Raw genomic sequence first — 17227 nt, forward strand, 5'->3', positions numbered from 1 at the left:
TTAAAAAATTCACCATAATAAGGAGGATAAAAAGCTGCATAAAAAGCTATGAGGAGGTGAAGATGAGACATAGTTCCACTACACATCCATCCATTCAAGGACCCCATAAAATTCAGACACAGGAAATGTATGTGTTTGAATGGATAGCTGATGAGCTATTTTCTCTTTTGCTTTGATGTGCATCAGCCACTGGATTTCAAGCAGAAGGCAAAGTGAATACTGCTACCTGGCCAGATACATGATGACCACTAGTGTCAGGCAAAGGCAACCAGTAGCTGGAGCACCTAACTGGGATATTGTCACCCACCAAGAAGGTTGGGTCACAATGAGAAAGACCTCATGAGATGTTGCTGAGTCCTGTGAGACTTTGGACAGTTTCTCGCTAATGCTGGCTCCACTGAGTGAGGAGCAGCTTTCTGGGGCTGATGGCAATCAAAGTTCAACTGGAGAGTCAAAGATTCTCCACTGCTGATTCTATGAGTTCACAGCAAAGGTGAGGTTCAAACTTCCTTATTGGAAGCCCAGTCATTATCCCATGCCAACTCAGAATTAATCAATCACCTGATAGTCACCAAACCAACTAATCAATATATCTGAGTTTAAGAAAATTTTGATGTTGAAGGAAGACAAATGTGCTAGTTTTGTGGAAGGAGATTTAGTGTTGTTTTGTCAAGGTTTGTTTATTTATAACATTTATAAAAATAGCTTACATAAAGATCAGAACATACATAAAACACAATAAAATTGTTAAAAAAAACTAAAATAATTTTCATACATTAAAACTGAAAGCAGGGTAAACCAATTCAGTATTTAAACACTGGCTTGAAGATAGAAGAGAGATTTCTAGTCAAGTCTCTTGTTGATGAGAGTTTCCCAGATTTGGGGCCTTCTTTCATCCCAACCAATTGTGCTTCTGGAAGTGGTGAGACACATAGCAAAACCTCCGAGGTTAGTTCAGCAGGTGGAGAGGATCATATGGGAAGAGGAGGAACGTCAAATAGCTTGGTCTCAAACTATTTATGTAATTTCATTATTCAAACATATATCTCCGTTTCCAGTTGGAAGTTTATGTACTGGCACAAAAAGACAGGACTTCCAAACATACATTTACAATGTCTCTACAGTATCCCTTTTCCTATATCTATAGTCTAAAATAACATGGAAACTAAGGTTTGAGGTCTCACTGTACTTCCAATCTGGCTTTTGTTTGCAAAAACCCAATAAGCTATGATATTATCTGAGCAGGTTTTGTGACAGTGCCATCATTTGTGATGTATGATCCAAAACAAATCATATGCACAATAGCAAATGGTGTTGGGGCACCGACTTCATTTGGCAACAGTTCCCAAATTGTTCATGGAAAGTGCTCATTTGTTCAGCCATTTCCTGTCTACTCATTCCCCCTCTCAATTTGAAACACTGTAATCCTTCCTACATGCTTCCTTCACTGTGTTACTAACATTATTGTTACAGATCAAAAGAGAGCTTCCTCCTTAAAAGTTTCATCCTTTCACGCAGTCTGATGATATGTGCATCCTGACAGTTTTCACTGTTGCTGGGGCTTTGAAACCCATAGTCCGTTGCCTTCGTACATTGAAAGGAGCCAGGTTTGTCAGTTATAAAGGTACTTTTTGCAGCCTTTGAAGTGGACAACATATTGCTCAAACTCCCAGAATTGTTTTCAAAGGCTGCAAGAAACAGCGGTAAAACTGACAAGCTTCCACAGAAATATGGACGTATCCCCTTCACTGCAGAGATGTAAGTGACAAGATCATCAACAGTTTCACTGATTAGATCACAGGTGTTCTAAATATAACTAAGTTTATCTCTCTGAATTTCTCTACTTGTAAGATTGGTGCATACTTGTTCTTCACGTTCTCTGTTTGTGACAAAATACATGCATTCACCCCCCCCCCCGCCTTCCATTCTGCTTCACTACAGAGTAAATTTTAAGGGCTTTTAGCTGGACATAACTAATCCTGTCTCAGTGCAAGGGGCTGAACTAGGTGACCTTACAATAGCTTTTCATATATTAATTTCTAGTATCTTCTCTCACACCCATGCACATAAGTGTAATTCTTCCAAAGGAGGTGATCTAGCATCTCTTTTTCTAATTATGCAGTTCCAGAGATTTGACGACTCATTAGGGACTCCACTGGAGAATGCATGTGCCACCACTTGACATGTATTAACTTTCTTTTGCCTAGAGCTATTAGACTCTGACCTACAAAATCTATACTGGGCTGAAAATTCTAACACTTGCCAGGCTACACGTATTTGCTTCATGTAAGAATGTTGCACTGCATTAATTTACTTCTAATTTTACACAGATTCAAGGAAATCTGACTGGAAATATGCCTCAAAATGTGCAAGTATCCAAGCTATTGTATCTTGAAGTACTTTAAAGACCACAAGGCATATCAAGAAGGTCATGATACCATTATTTTTACATCTTCTAAGAAACTATCTATTTTCATAGCTGGTCTGTTGCCATAGTATCTGAGTCACCATGACCCATTTGCAGAATTTCAAGTGTCTGGAAAAAACCCCCAAAAGTTTCTTACTAAATAACTTTATCTATATCTTAATGAAAAATGAATTTATTTAAAGAAATCAAGATTGTAATCAGTGTGGATAAGAATGAAAAACAAAACCACAACCATTGAATAACAAATATTATATTTTTATATTTTGTTTTATTTTATTTGCATTTCATTGTTGGATACCCTTTGCTTAAATGCTGTACACCCTTTGCTAATTATTATTATTTTCTTCTAGGGCTTTCAAATCCTCTTCTTGTTGGTTACATTTCCATTTCTTACTGAACTGATCACAGATTGTTGTTGCTGTTGTTATCACTCTTGACCAATTTTTAAAAATGGAATTAGGTATTTGCTCAAAAATGACTTAGATTCAAAAACGTAAGTGAGAGGTCCTTGTCTTGCATCCAAACAATTATGCATCCCAACCAATTGTATCCCAACCAAACTGAACCCTGGGTGCCTTTGAGTGTAGCAAGATGACTGATGAACTTACTATGTTGCTGAACAGGGATGGGAAAACTTTTTCAGTCCAAGGGCCTCATCCCCTTGTGGGCCACCTTCTGAGAGCCACATGCCAGCAGTTGGTGGAGTAAAGTGGGTGGAGCAACAGATATGGCTGCTTCTTTTGTACAGTTGGCTGCATTCCAGCCACCCAAAAGTAAAAGCTTTCTACACTCATGCATCTTCTTCTTTCCCTCCCTCTCTTACACATCTCTCCAGCTTCCATTCAGGCAACCAAAGGCATCATCACAGTTCTGTTAAGTATAATTGTTAAATGTCCATTGAAATGGGAAATAATTATACAATGTATCTGTATCGTATACTGTGAGGCATGACTGGAAATCTCCATGAAGCTGAAGAAGAGTATAGCAAGTTAATCATTAACAGCGCTATATCATGGGACTGTATCTCTGCTGGCTCAGCCACAAGTTGCATAATGTCACATGAAAGAGATAGTATTGCAGGTCTATGCATATGCTAATTTGGTAGGCATCCATGTTTGGGTGTGAGCTCTTTGTTCCAAGCTGCTAAAGAGAATGGCCATGTTAATCTCTGCCTCCAGTAAACAACCAGAAGCTAATAGAATATGCAATGGAGGAGTGATGGAGCTTTGATTTTATCTCAGGATAAAATGTTTGTAATCTTAGTTATCTTGCCTTATGCTAGCACCAGTATAAGAAATTATGCAACTAGGTGAATGTATTTTTTAAAAAGTTGTTTAATGTTAAGTTTTGTAAGTAAAGCCTTTGAACCATATTCTTGGACTGGATTTTTTTTTTATTTCTGTACTACTGTCAGTTTTTATTCATCCAATGGCTTCCATATGCATAATAATGATAATGATAATCATCATCATCATCATCTCAGAAAGTTCAAGGATATTTCAGCCAGGCAAAAGCACTCAATAAGGGTGCAGAACATGACTGGTGAAAGGTATAGCTTGGGGAGAAGGGTGTGATCTGGAGGATATAATGGTCTCTATCCCTGTTGTAGAGTGATGGATACAAATCTCTCTCTCTCTCTTCTCCCTTCTGCCTTCTATTCAATGAAATAAATGGATTTTTGTATGAAAATAGCCATGCCTGTTTATTGACTTGGAAAATTAATTATTTTAAATTAATGTGCTCCTGCACCAAACTCGTCATTCAGTGTGTTAATTCTGCCAAACACATGTTTGAGATTTATAGAGAACCTTTTAAAACTACTTTTGGCTCACTCTAATAGCACACGTTCTGCAGAGCTGTTCTAAGCAGAAAAGGAAAAGGCCACAAGGCAAACTGGGACCACCTGGCCGCCACTTCTATACATTCAGCACCACTGGCCAAATGTCTACTGAAAAGCTGCTATCCAGGCCCCAAACAGCAGCTAATTGATTTTGAATGTTTCCATTGTAATCACTTTAGCCTGAAGAATACCCTTCCTGCCATGAAATTTCTTAGGAACACTTGTTGCTTCAGACTGCAATTCAGAAAGATTTTATTTGGTGTCATTGTTCTTTCTATTACCATGTAAAAACACACCAGGGATTTGGAAACCAGCTACACAAGAAAGCCAAGACAGAGAGTGTGAATGTTATTTGTGAAAAGGGGAAAACATTTTCCAGTGCTTTACATCTGAGTCTTATCTGAATGCCAAAAAGAGGAAAAATCTTAGAATGCCTTGAAGTTATACTATGTCATGACATTATCTCATTCAGGGGTCTTTGGGGGCAGATCTGTCACTTTCAGTTTCTTTCTCTTGCTCATTTCTCTAATTCAGAATTCCAATTTATTTTTCCAATTCACAAACAAAGCAGTTTGTAATTTTTTTAAAAATAAAAGAGTCATAAAAATTCATTAGCATTTTAGTGAGAATTTCAATTTTGCTTAATACACAGAATATTTGCTAAGCTATTTTCCCTAATATAATACTCCCTGTAATAGCCAGGCACAAACCCTTTGGTCTCTAATGCTATGTAGTACATCAGGAAAAGTCCATGAGTAAGCATGAGTAGAATTTTGTGGATTTGGCCAAGTCCACCTACTCCAGCATTCAGTTTCTAACAGTGGCCAGTCAGTTGGAGCAGTCTAAATTTGTGCAGAATCCTCATACCAGCAGCAAAATTTCCTGGTGGCCACTAGCACAGAAGCTCTTCTAATCAGCTTGATCCATATTATAAGCAACATTCAAACATTATAGTGCCTTGATGGAGCACTGCAAGATAGTAGCATCGATTTTTAGCCAGATAATTGGCCAAGAGAGTTGTACTGTATATAGGACAATGCCAGGGATGGATGTAATGGAGCCACTTACCAATAGATTTCTGATCATCATAAGTTCTAAAAGCAACCAAACCAAGGTATTTGGATAATACGGATGTATATGGCAAATAGTAATCTCTTATATAGTGGAATGGTAGCTGGCTTTTTCCCCTAGCCTCTATGAAGGAAAACAAAAAGCATCAAGGATGAACAAACATGAAACTATCATAAATCTAGCCTGTCCCAGTCCACAAAAGTCCATTTCTGTGCAAATTCTACTCTTTGTATTTACTTCTCCCTTTATTTATACATCAGTGGAACATAATGATCACTTAGCAAAGTTCTGTTCTCTCTCCTCTTTCTCTAACAAAAAGGCACCCATGATGAGAAGCATCTTTTCTTGGCATCTGACTAGCATTTCTGTAAAAAGAAAGAGAGAGAAAAGTTTACAGTATTGAATGGAGGAAACTGATCCTTTTCAGTGTCATTAGTCATGGCTCCTTGGGGACAGTCATGCTGGCTCGTCGCTCTAGTACAACATCAAGAGAGGAAGTGCCTTTGGTTTTTTTTGTTGCCGACTCGCCGAAGGTACAGAAATTGCTTTTGCTATATCTCTCCCACCCTCCCTTCTCTCTCCTCTCTCCATCCCTTTGTCTCTGGCTGAATAATGAAGCAACGGTTTCAGTTTTAGTGCTCTGGTGCTTTATCTTGTCAAAATAATGTTGCCATTGGTGCTGGTGTAAGCTGCTTTCCTATCCTCTTTGGCCAACCCCCACCCCCCGCTTGTTCTGAGGGCTCTATTCGGGTGTGTAGTCTGGCATTTTCCACTTGTGAGTGATATTAAATTGCAGCTACTGTGGCACACAGCCCAGTGGCAGCTCATCTACCAGGGGCTTCTGGGCAGGGTGGCTGGCAGCCCCAGAAGGCTTAGTTCTGTTTGGATAAACTCCACCATCTTTTTGATATTTGATCTCTGTTGCTTAGATTTGAAAACACAGGCTAGTTATCAAAAGAGAGAGAGAGAGAGAGAGAGAGAGAGAGAGAGAGAGAGAAGGAAACAAAAGACCTTCTCAAGGAGATTATGGCACTTATGACTGCAGAGGAAGCAGTACAACAAATATTACTGCATGTAATATTTCAAGGGCTTCTTTTTCTAACTATGATTAGAAAGAGGATATCAGGAATTATTCCAAAGAATGTGGCATGAAGTTGACAGCCAGAGATTTAGAATAAGCACTTCTTTCCTTAAAGAGCATGCAGACTTAGCGTGCATTCAGATGCGGGGAATTTTTGCCTTGGTTTTCCTGATTATAATGCTAGCTCTTCTTGTCTCATTTTCTAATGTTCTAATGTTCCTGTAGCAGTGCAGTACCTGTTGCAGAACTGTGCCTTTTTGACCAATAGCACGCCACATTAAATATCAATCACACCAGTGGGGTTGCACAACACCAAGCGTCCATGTCGCTATTCCCCCAACCTTTTCACACATGTGGGCTTCTGTTCCCCATGGAAATTGGCAGGAAAGAACTGTATGCTGGTAGACCATCCCAAATTTTCTCATTTTGCTCCCAAGATTTCCTGGGTTTATGGGGTTGCAAATGGATTGTTTCTGGAACAAATTAACACAGAAATTAGAACTGAACTTCCACTAGATTCCCCTGTATTTCCAGAAGTGGCTTTTACGCCATGTGAAAGCTCAAATGTAATACTGAAATGGACTATGAAATGTTGGGGGGATGGAATAAACTACCATCCAAATGCACCCTTGATAAGGGATACATAGAGAGAAGCATAGAAAATGCTAATAAAGAGAAATATACAAGCCAGAAGAATAGCACTTGTATTTTTTCTCATTGGGAAAAGAGACAAAGCACAACTAAGAAAGAGGTTCATCTATTTTCCATTGAAGCCAATGACAACATAATTTGAATGATTCTAGCTACTAACCTAAGACTGAAATACCAAATATACTTACTAGAGAGTAAGTGCCATTGAAAACAGTGAGACCTGCTTCTGAGACAAAGTATGCCCAGACTTGCACTGCACAGTCTCCTGTCTTGAAAACTGCAGGTGCAAACTACAGAATTGCTTCCATCAGCATGGTTAAACTGCGTTAAAACCTTGGATTGTTTGAAGAAGTTCTATATAGAGTATAAACAGATATTTACATGCATATCTATGGAGAATCAGATTAGAGAAAAAAGTAAGAGTTCAAGAAAAACAGCTGAGGATCACTCCATAGCCTGAAGAAGTCCCAATTAAGTAGAATTACTGTTGCAATTAAGCAGAATCCTTGCCATTAATCACTGAACTCAAATACTCCCTTTGGGTAACACTCTTATTAAAGTTTCTTCATAGCTTATTTTCTTATCTGTCTAGAAACCACACGGATCCCTCCCCCCAAAAGTAAGTTTCCGATACTGTCATGCGTGCATATGCATCTAACTTTGAGCTAAGAGTGCTTCCAATGGAGTCAAGTGCATACTTACATTTTTGGAGTATCAGGTGCTAAATGAATAAGTAATTCTTCTTACCAGAAGTGTGATAAATTAAATGGAATGTTTTATTGCTGTGTGCTGGATCACGAGCTGGAGTCAAGCGTCAACTTTCCCACAGAAAAATGCAAGGAAGTTTAACATTGTGTTCAGCTCATGCTTGATTTTAATAGCAGACCTTTATGTCTATGTCAGAAGCAAATGCAGAATTCAGGCTGGATAGATCTGGAGATTCACCAACTACAGCCAGATACAAAATGGTGGTACAAGCAGACAGCAAAGCCTCACCACCATTACACCAAGAGCTGGGTCAGATTATTTTTTTATAGAAGGGTAAAACAAACAAGAAGTAACTCTGAAGGTAGTTCACTGCCAAAAGCTGTCAATGTGTTTTGCTTGAGGTAGTCTACTCCAACCATCTCAAACCTGGTACTCTCTAGAAATATGATTTGGACTACAACTTCCATGAGCCCCAGCCAGCATGGCTGTGTTAGCTGGGACTGGTGGGAGTTGTAGTCCAAAACATCTAGAGGGCACTAGATTGAGGAAGGCACCAACAAACAAAATCTTCATAGTAGAGTTGCATTACTAAAATCAATGTAATTGTCACTAACCTGCTTGTTCACATTATAATGAGTCCCATTCTTTTTAAAAATCCAGCATGTGGATATAAGTTGGATATTAATAATATATAGCTCATATGCAATGAAGCACATAGACATATGTTCAGCTTGGGGCAATAGGAATCTGTAACAGTCTCCTCCACTGGTAGTATAATGGGAGTATGTATAACATTAAGAAATGTCAGGCCCAGAACTGCGATCATCTAGATCTGAATGCCGCTATCCTGTGTGGCAAGACACCAGGTTGATAGGCTGAATGGTTTCCTTTCAACTTCTCCTTTGTATCACTTTCTTAACAGTCTTTCAATATATCCTCTGTATGTAAAAGATCAGTAGCAAGAGCAATGCAAATGAGGGCATCATGGATGTTGCCACAACACAACACAACACAACACGTCTGTCAAGAATTCTCTTCCAGAACAGGAGTTGAATGAGCACTGTTTCAACAGATGTAGTATCTAGATAATTGCTGTCAAAATTCCTTGGGACCAATATGATTAATCTTGTAAGTTTTCAAGACAAACCTCCCATGCTTTGCTACTTTCAGTAGAGTGTCTTATGATAAACAAAATCTTATATCTGCAATGACTATATTTGGATCCAGTATAGATGCTATGAGGGAAATGTTATGTGTGCTCTTCTTAGTTCATGCAATGTTGGAAATGTACTTGGCCTTTTATTTCTTGTGAGGGCTCGAATATTGAGTAATATTCAGCCATCTTGGATTCATGCATGGCGAGCAGACATCCTACTTGCAAGAGGGGCAACATGACTTTTCTGACACAGATAGGTCACTTCTATCCAAAATAGACTTTTGCTGTTTACATCAATGAGATGCCTATGATGTCAACAAAATCTATATAGCTTATTGGTCAGGGTATAACATGTTACTACTGTACACATACCTGATAGAGGATCAAGAAATACAGTCATGGTTCGCAGAGTGATACCTCAGACCAGAGGTCACCAATGTGCACAAATGTCCACAGATGTCTTCTATAGTGCCCACGGTTTCCTCTTCTTACCCTGTACCCTCCACACTGACATTGGGCTTGAAGGAAGCACTCTTCTATAGCCAATGGAATCAACTGTGATGTGTTCTTGGTTGGGAGGTATGTGTGGTGCCCAGAAGAGATTCTTTGGTTTGCAAATGTGCTCCCAGCCCCAAAAGGTTGGCAACTCCTGCTTTAGCCATCAGCTTCCAATAAACTAGCATTTTTCATTTGGCCTGCCTGTATTTCAGTTTATCTTTCCTAACAGTTCATTTGACAATAAGTAATATGATTATTAATCTTTCCTGTGTTTTTATAACTGTAGCTTTATGATATGCCAAGTGTTTAAAGTTCACATGACAGGTATAATGAAAGGTTTGGGAAGAAAACACATCATACAGTGGCAAGTTCAACATAATTAGTAGGTGGCAGCTCCTAAAGCTCACTTGGCAGAAATAAATGAGAGCCTATATTGAGGTAGAAAGAAAGAAAGAAAGAAAGGAAGGAAGGAAGGAAGGAAGGAAGGAAGGAAGGAAGGAAGGAAGGAAGGAAGGAGAGCCTATATTGAGGTGAAGAAAGGAAGAAAGGAAGGAGGGAGGGAGGGAAAGGGAAAGCGAAAGCGAAAGGGAAAGGGAAAGGAAGATTTCTGTGCAGATTTTCTTTCTTGTGTGTATCAGGTTCATTAGTTACTTCAGAACAACAACAACAAAAATACTAGTTACAGTACATTGGTGACCTTTTTGGTTTCATGAACCACCTCTTTTCTCCTTAGTGTGGTCAGCACTGACCCAAGCTATCAGCTGACTGGTGACAGTAAGCATTGACCAAAGGGCACTCTGGGAGTCTGTGGCCTGACCTGTATGTAAGTTCACTTAGGCTACCAAAGTGACCCAAAGGGACAAGTTCTAAATGTTTTAGACTGCAACTTCCATAATCCCTGACCATTGGTCATGTGGGTATTCAGTCTATAGGTTCTCCATTTCTTGGGATAAGGAAAGAGAGAGAATGTATCATATACAGCAAGTTAATGAGAGGGAGGAGTTTGACTGCATAAAGAGCTGGGAGACAGAAGGAGCTTAGAAAGAAAGCAGAGCAGCTTGTAATGTGTGGGTTATGGAAAAAGCATAGGAGCTAAGCAGACAGAGGGAGTAACAGAGAAGTAAGCAAACAACAAACATAGGTTGTATATGCATCCAGGAATAGTTAGATTTAAGAATCTGGACCCAGTGAGTGCAGCTTCCAAAAGGGACTGTTTGATTATGAACATGTCTACAGTTGGGGAGTGTCTTTTCAACACAGCTACCTCAGGATACATGTGAAGGAAAACTTGAAGAAACATCACTCCATGCCAATATCTGCTGAGAGATATTTGGGGATGGAAGAAACTTTTGTACCTCATGTATTTTATGTCAAGAGAGGAGCTCTCCCTTAATTAACAACCATATTATATGTATCATTTGGTGAGAGAACCTTTCTGCTAGTGCACAGAACAAAGAGGAGTAAATCATTACTTACTTATTTATTTACTAGTAAAAAAACACCAAGAATTGTGTGCAACACAATAGTTTGAGGCACACAAATGGATGGGGTGGAATTTGATGTGCCTCCCAGAATCCATGTCATAATACAAAACTTTTTTTAAAAAAGATAGAAAAATAAAAAATACAAAATACTAATGCCCATCACCAGCATTTCAAGAGGACACCTTGAGGGATGCTTTGATGAAAGGGATTTTGAGGATGGGGGCAAATAGTCTCAAAATGAGGTGTCCGGCCATGTGCTGAGCTAGCTAGCATTCATTTTATTCACTTCAGTGGATCATCTGTGGAGTTCTTATGTGGGTTCCATCAGAAATGATGGAAGCTAAAGGCAACTGCAGTGTTTTCTAGACTGTATCCTTTATCGCAAATATATTCAGTGCAAATCCAACAACCACTACAAAACAAGTGTCTTGCATTTTGTCAGCTTTCTCAAAATCATTTTTAACAGAACAAATCCCAGTGGTTTCAAGAAAATTCTGCTAAATATCAGAATTACGCACAAATAATGTGATGTGCAAACAATCGGAGCCAGGGAAATTGCCCTTAAACTGGCTAAGCCCCATTGACTTCAGTGGGACTGAACACAGAATCACTGACTCATAGAATTGCACAGTTGAAGGGACCCTGCATTACCTGCTAGTGGAAATGGTTCATGGCTTGAAGGCTGCAGCTGCAATCTATAAGCAAGTCACTTCAGAAGAATGGTAGAGCAGTTTCTCAGAGGTCAATGGAACATCACTGGGATTATTTCCGTCAACGTGGTCTGTGGATTTGCAGTCTGAGCGCCCAACAGAGTAGAAAATTTAAAAGGTCATGCAGTATTTAAAAGGGCCTCTAGTAGCTCTTCTGTATCTCGAACCTTTAAGAGTAACAACTGTGCCTTATTTCAAAGCTAGAAAAAATAATATTTCCAGTAGACTAAACATGCAGCTTCTATTCTTGTGGATGTATGAGATTTCAAGCATCCCATGGTGACTATTTAATGTCAAGAACAGATTTATTATGGAATGTATAGAATGGTAGGGGGATGGAAAAGAGACTGGCAGAGTTAAAAGAGATCAAAATGCAATCAAAGTGGCATTCACACAGCAGTTTATTCCATATCCTCAAAGTTTCTCTAATTGTTAATTTCCACATTGTAAGTGGGAAATGGAATAAACAGCTGTGTGGATGCAGAGCTAGTCAAACCTCACCATTCTATGGAGGAACTTTAGCCCTATTCAATCCATAGAGAAGGATGTATAGGTACATACCTTAGAGGACAGAATGAGCTCCTGTAAAAAGTTCTCTGACTTTCTTATACCTAATAAAGATGGGTTCATGTTTGGGCACAGAACCTGTACTTTTAGGCCAGCTGGGATTGATATGTTTTATGGCTATTTCACAGACTGATTGCCAAGTCACATAACCTTGACACAATAAACTCTCTCTCTCTCTCTCTCTCTCTCTCTGTGTGTGTGTGTGTGTGTGTGGAGAGAGAGAGATATATATGTAATTTCATTTTGAGACAGCTCTATCTAGGCATATTGGCACCAATTTTAATTGATTACACCACCATTTTCCTCAGCTTTCCTAACAGACATGATACAGTGCTCTACCTCAATCACTTTAAGAGCAACCTACTTCAAAAAGCTTATCATTTCAATTTTTCACACATTCTGTTTGTGGGTGTGGGTGTTCAGTATTTCACTCTTATCTCATCTCACAGCCCACTGCGGTAAGCCGGTATTCCTTAACAATAGCCCTTTTCAATCTCAGACCTAATAAAAAGGGAAAAATGTGTATCACAAGAAGAGAAAGTTGCCTATTTCTTTTTATTATTAAACTCTCCCATTGTTTTACTGATAAAGAAGACTGCCACTTGAAAGGAAGGCTGCCTTTGTATTAGCTGCAATCATTCTGACACTAATGAGAATTCCCCACCATCTCGGTATATACAAGACCCAACTACAAAACATGTACATGGATGATGAATTCAGGTCTTCCACCCATACTATTCTTACAGAAATCAAGACAGAATTTATTCACAACTCCACTTTTTATTGTAATGCCTTCCCTCCACTTCTCTGCCTTGCAAAGAATTTTGGCCATTGCTATGATTATGCAAATTCTGTGGATCACACCTTAGAATTTCATGCAAACCATATTCTTAAGCAAGAAGTGAGACATGGGGCATATGTTTTTATGTTTCTGCATTAGTTCTGGTCAAAGATATTATTTACATCTCATATGTTAACAACCTTATCAGAATGAATCAGAATGGAACATTGCTGAATACCTCTTTCAATACGTCGCTTTCATCTGGCCCATGAACGTGTAGCCACATCATGCTGCCTCTGATGTCACTGGGAGCATGGCGATGCCTGGAGTCCTCCCATCACAGAACCTTCACAGCTCCCGCCGCTGCTTCCCACCTTCTCTTCCCCAAAGCAATCTGTTGGCAGAAGTTCACAACAGGCCCTCCATTAGGCTGTAAATAAGGCTCCTGTAAGAAAAGAACTGCATGCCCATTGCCTCTGGGGAAAAAATAATACTAGAAATGTGCATTCTCAGATCAATCATACAATCTGAAAAGCTGGTCCAAGTTGAAAAATTTCTTAGTGATGCAAAGATGTAGTCAAGTCTGATTCACTAGTATATAGCATTGTGACATCTTGTTACTTAGCATGTGGCCCTAAATTGCCTAGGATTTACCCATATGTCTGGTCCAGGAAACATTACCCTCTTGCTCAGTTGTCCTTGCTCATCCTCTGTGATATCAGTATGTGGCCAAATACTGAAAATATCCATCTTAACATTTCAAAATATAAGAACATATTAGGGCCATTTATAGCCAAAATAGCAAGTATAGCTATAGTGATCAAAACACATGCATCAAGCCAGGTTAACTGAACGATGGGAATGAATGCCAAGCCAAACATTCTAAAAAGTTTCCTACTTGATTTCGGTACAGAGACTTTTCTGGTGTGCAGCAGTGGTTAGAGGTTTGGATCCAGGCTAGGGAATCCTGCATTCAAAATCCCATTCAGTTAGGTAAGCTCACTGGGTAAGCTTAAACCACTCACTTTATCTGAGCTTAAGCTACCTCACCAGGTTATGGGGGAGAGATAAAAGGGGATGGAGAGGCATCCTGTAAAGTGGGTGGGATCACAATGAAGTAAAAAAGGGGAGCACATTTGAGTAGGAGACTGGGAAGCCAGTGTGATATCTGCACAACTGTGTGTGGAATCAGATGAAGTCTGAGGTCTAATGTGCTGTCCTCACTGAAGTCAAGGTCACCTTCTACTGTGCAGGTTGCAGTTGTCCTCCAGAATCAGTGTCCCATGTAAGATGAATTGGGCCTGTCCAATTTCATTTTATCCCTAATAAGGTTATATATCACAACAGCTGGATGAGGTTGAGGAGTATTTCTTATGGCTAAGAGTGGAAATGCATTCAGTCAGAGTAGGCAGTGGTGGGCTAGATGGACAGACAGTGTATATGACCTGGTGTATAAGGTGGCGTCCAATTCTGTGCCATGCAAATATACAGGCTCCAAAACCACAGACTCAGAAAGGGAAAGAAAGGAATGGAAGCATCATTGTGTGTGAAATGGCACAGGGTGATCAAAATGTGAAATTGTTGTGCGCGCTCTCTATCTCTCTCTTTGTGTGTGTGTGTGTGTAAGAGAGAGAGAGAGACAGAGACATTGTATGATAGCTATTGCACTTCGCTCCGCAATACAGTGGTACCTTGGGTTAAGAACTTAATTCATTCTGGAGGTCCGTTCTAAACCTGAAACTGTTCTTAACCTGAGGTACCACTTTAGCTAATGGGGCCTCCCACTGCCACTGCACCGCCACCGCACGATTTCTGTTCTCACCCTGCAGCAAAGTTCTTAACCCAAGGTACTATTTCTGGGTTAGCAGAGTCTGTAACCTGAAGTGTCTGTAACCCGATGTACCACTGTACTGGTATTGTGATGCTCATATCCTCCACAAACCTTTGTGCCTTGTCCTGCTACTGCCGCCCTTTCCTTTGCTCCCTCATTACTTGGTCTTGCAGCAACTAGCAACCCTGGCTAACCTACTTTCCATAGGGTGCCTTAGGATAGACAATAGGCAGCAGGTGATCTACATATTCCAGAGCTCTTTGTAGTCTGCAAGGTAATAACATGTTCCAGGGATGCTGCAGGGAATCTGGAGGTGGGGGAACCTTCAGGGTGAAAGGAGAGTGAAACTGTTGAGGTTCCTTTAATTGGTGTGGTTTTTTTTTTGGGGGGGGGGAATTGGTGCACCTGCAGGTCTTGTGGTCAGTGTTTGAAGGCCAAGAATGTCGCTCTTACCTGACAACCAGCCAAAAATGAGGTCATCCTTGTGTGAATTAAAAGGGTTGGTACATTGCCTTTCTTGCTTCGCTGCCTGCTAACTCTGCCCAATTGGCATTTAACTCTGTGCTGTATGTATGCTGTGAGTTGTTGTGCTTGCTTTGCATTTGAAGCTTGCATCTTCTACTAGAGATCTAGTGCAACCCTTCACTTGTGTATGTACATAGTGAAACTGCCTTAATGTTCTGGACCTTCCAGTAAAGGATTGAACTGACTGAAAATCCGAAGTCTGACTACGTTTCTTTAGCACAAAGTACACTGTCACGAACCTATATGCTTGCAGAGACTGCACACATTTGGCATATCCCCTCCTCCAACAGAAACTGCCTGACCCCTTTCTCATCTTCAGGAGGTAGAAGTTTTCTGGGAGTGGCAGGCACTACTCCCTATTTTTCAAAATCCATTGTAACATGCCTTAGGTCACATCTGCACTATACATTTAAAACAGCATCATACCACTTTAAACAGTCATGACTTCTTCCAAAGAATCTGTTCACCTGTGGTTTCCTGAAATATCAGTTTCTAGACTAGGCAGTGTGATGTTGCACTCAGGTCCTGCTTGCAGCCTTCCATCAGGCATCTGGTCAGTCTCTGTCTAGCATAAGATGCTTCTTGGACTTTTAAGAATAGGAACTGTAGTTTTTTATGGGTGCTGAGAGTTGTTCAGAGAGCTCTATTCCCCACACAGAGCTGTGATTTTCAGAGTGGTTTCCTCTTCCCAGGAAACTCTGGAAATTGTAGCTTTGTGAGGGGACTAGAGGTGTCCTATTGACTATTGGATGTCCATGGCCCTTGGCTCCTGGATCACTTCAGACTGGTGTTCACAGCCTAACCCTGACAGTCTGAAACATGCAATATTCTGGTTGCCTGTTGTCCATACTTGGGTGCTCTGCAAAAAAATTACACCTCCCAGGTTCCCTTGTGCCTTATCCTGCCATCGCAACTACTTTAGATGATCATCCAAGCTGGAGATGAACCTTTGGGGAGAATTACAGTCATTTTGACATATTGCTAAGCATTACAAGCTAGGCAAATTTGTTTTCTGAACCACGTGATGACATTCTTTCAGTCAACATTGCCAATTTCGAAGGCCACATGGACATCTGCATATTGAATTTAGCAGTTGGACAAAAGCATCACAGCCAGTTCTCCTTCAGCCGCTTGCACTGTGATGGGAGGGTAAATAGAATACTGTATATTGCATAGTCACAAAACATCTTTTTAAAAGCCTCTTTTATCTCCACTCCTTCTCAAGTTTCTGTCTAACTTGCTTTGGAATTGCCACAGACGGATGAGAAATAGCAATATCAAAGTCCCTTTCCCAGGTAGTTTCATCAGCTGTTGAATATCCTATCTGCATTTTTCAGATACCATATGGATCCAATTACCCCCATGCTCCTACATACTTTGGGTACTGCTGCAACATTAAGGCATATTCTACATGAATTTGAGTTTTTTTCTTCAGTGGCTTTTGCCTGGTGACATTAGGATTCCTTGTCAATCAAAACACAGAAAAAAATTGTCTCTTGCTGTGCCACTGAGACCAAACTGTCACAGAGAAAAATATCACACAGCACAAAAGATGTACCTTTTTGATACAACATGATTATCGTGATCTCATATTTTGTTGTGGTTTCTATTGATTATTCCCTTTCTGATTTTTTTTCTTGCAGAACAGAGTTCGTACTTTGATGCTTTTCTTTGATAAAGTTATAAAGCTGCCTTGAAGATTTCAAATCTGTCATGGGACTGCTCCCTTCACAAAGAGTGTGTTGCAAATGATGTCCCCCATTCTTCAGAAAACAGGCTGCTCGCCTCTCAATCAGCCAATATTATCCTACCATGTAGGAAGTCTGTCTTTTTCATCTCTGTTTTTCATTCTGTTCTACTGAAATATTAACTGGGCAATATAATACTGCTGACATG

General features: G+C 40.0%; 1 long non-coding RNA gene across 1 annotated transcript; it reads right to left on the reverse strand.

The window, feature by feature from the left end:
• Positions 1 to 6641: 6641 nt before the first annotated feature.
• Positions 6642 to 12686, reverse strand: LOC309344371. Its single transcript, XR_014157700.1, has 4 exons — positions 12559 to 12686; positions 11569 to 11713; positions 7260 to 7425; positions 6642 to 6893 (listed from the first exon to the last, which is right to left on the reverse strand). It is a non-coding gene; the product is annotated as an uncharacterized lncRNA (long non-coding RNA).
• Between the last annotated feature and the right edge of the window lie 4541 nt (positions 12687 to 17227).

The sequence above is a fragment of the Podarcis erhardii genome, assembly GCF_964252035.2.
Source record: "Podarcis erhardii genome assembly, chromosome: 6".
NCBI lineage: Eukaryota > Metazoa > Chordata > Lepidosauria > Squamata > Lacertidae > Podarcis > Podarcis erhardii.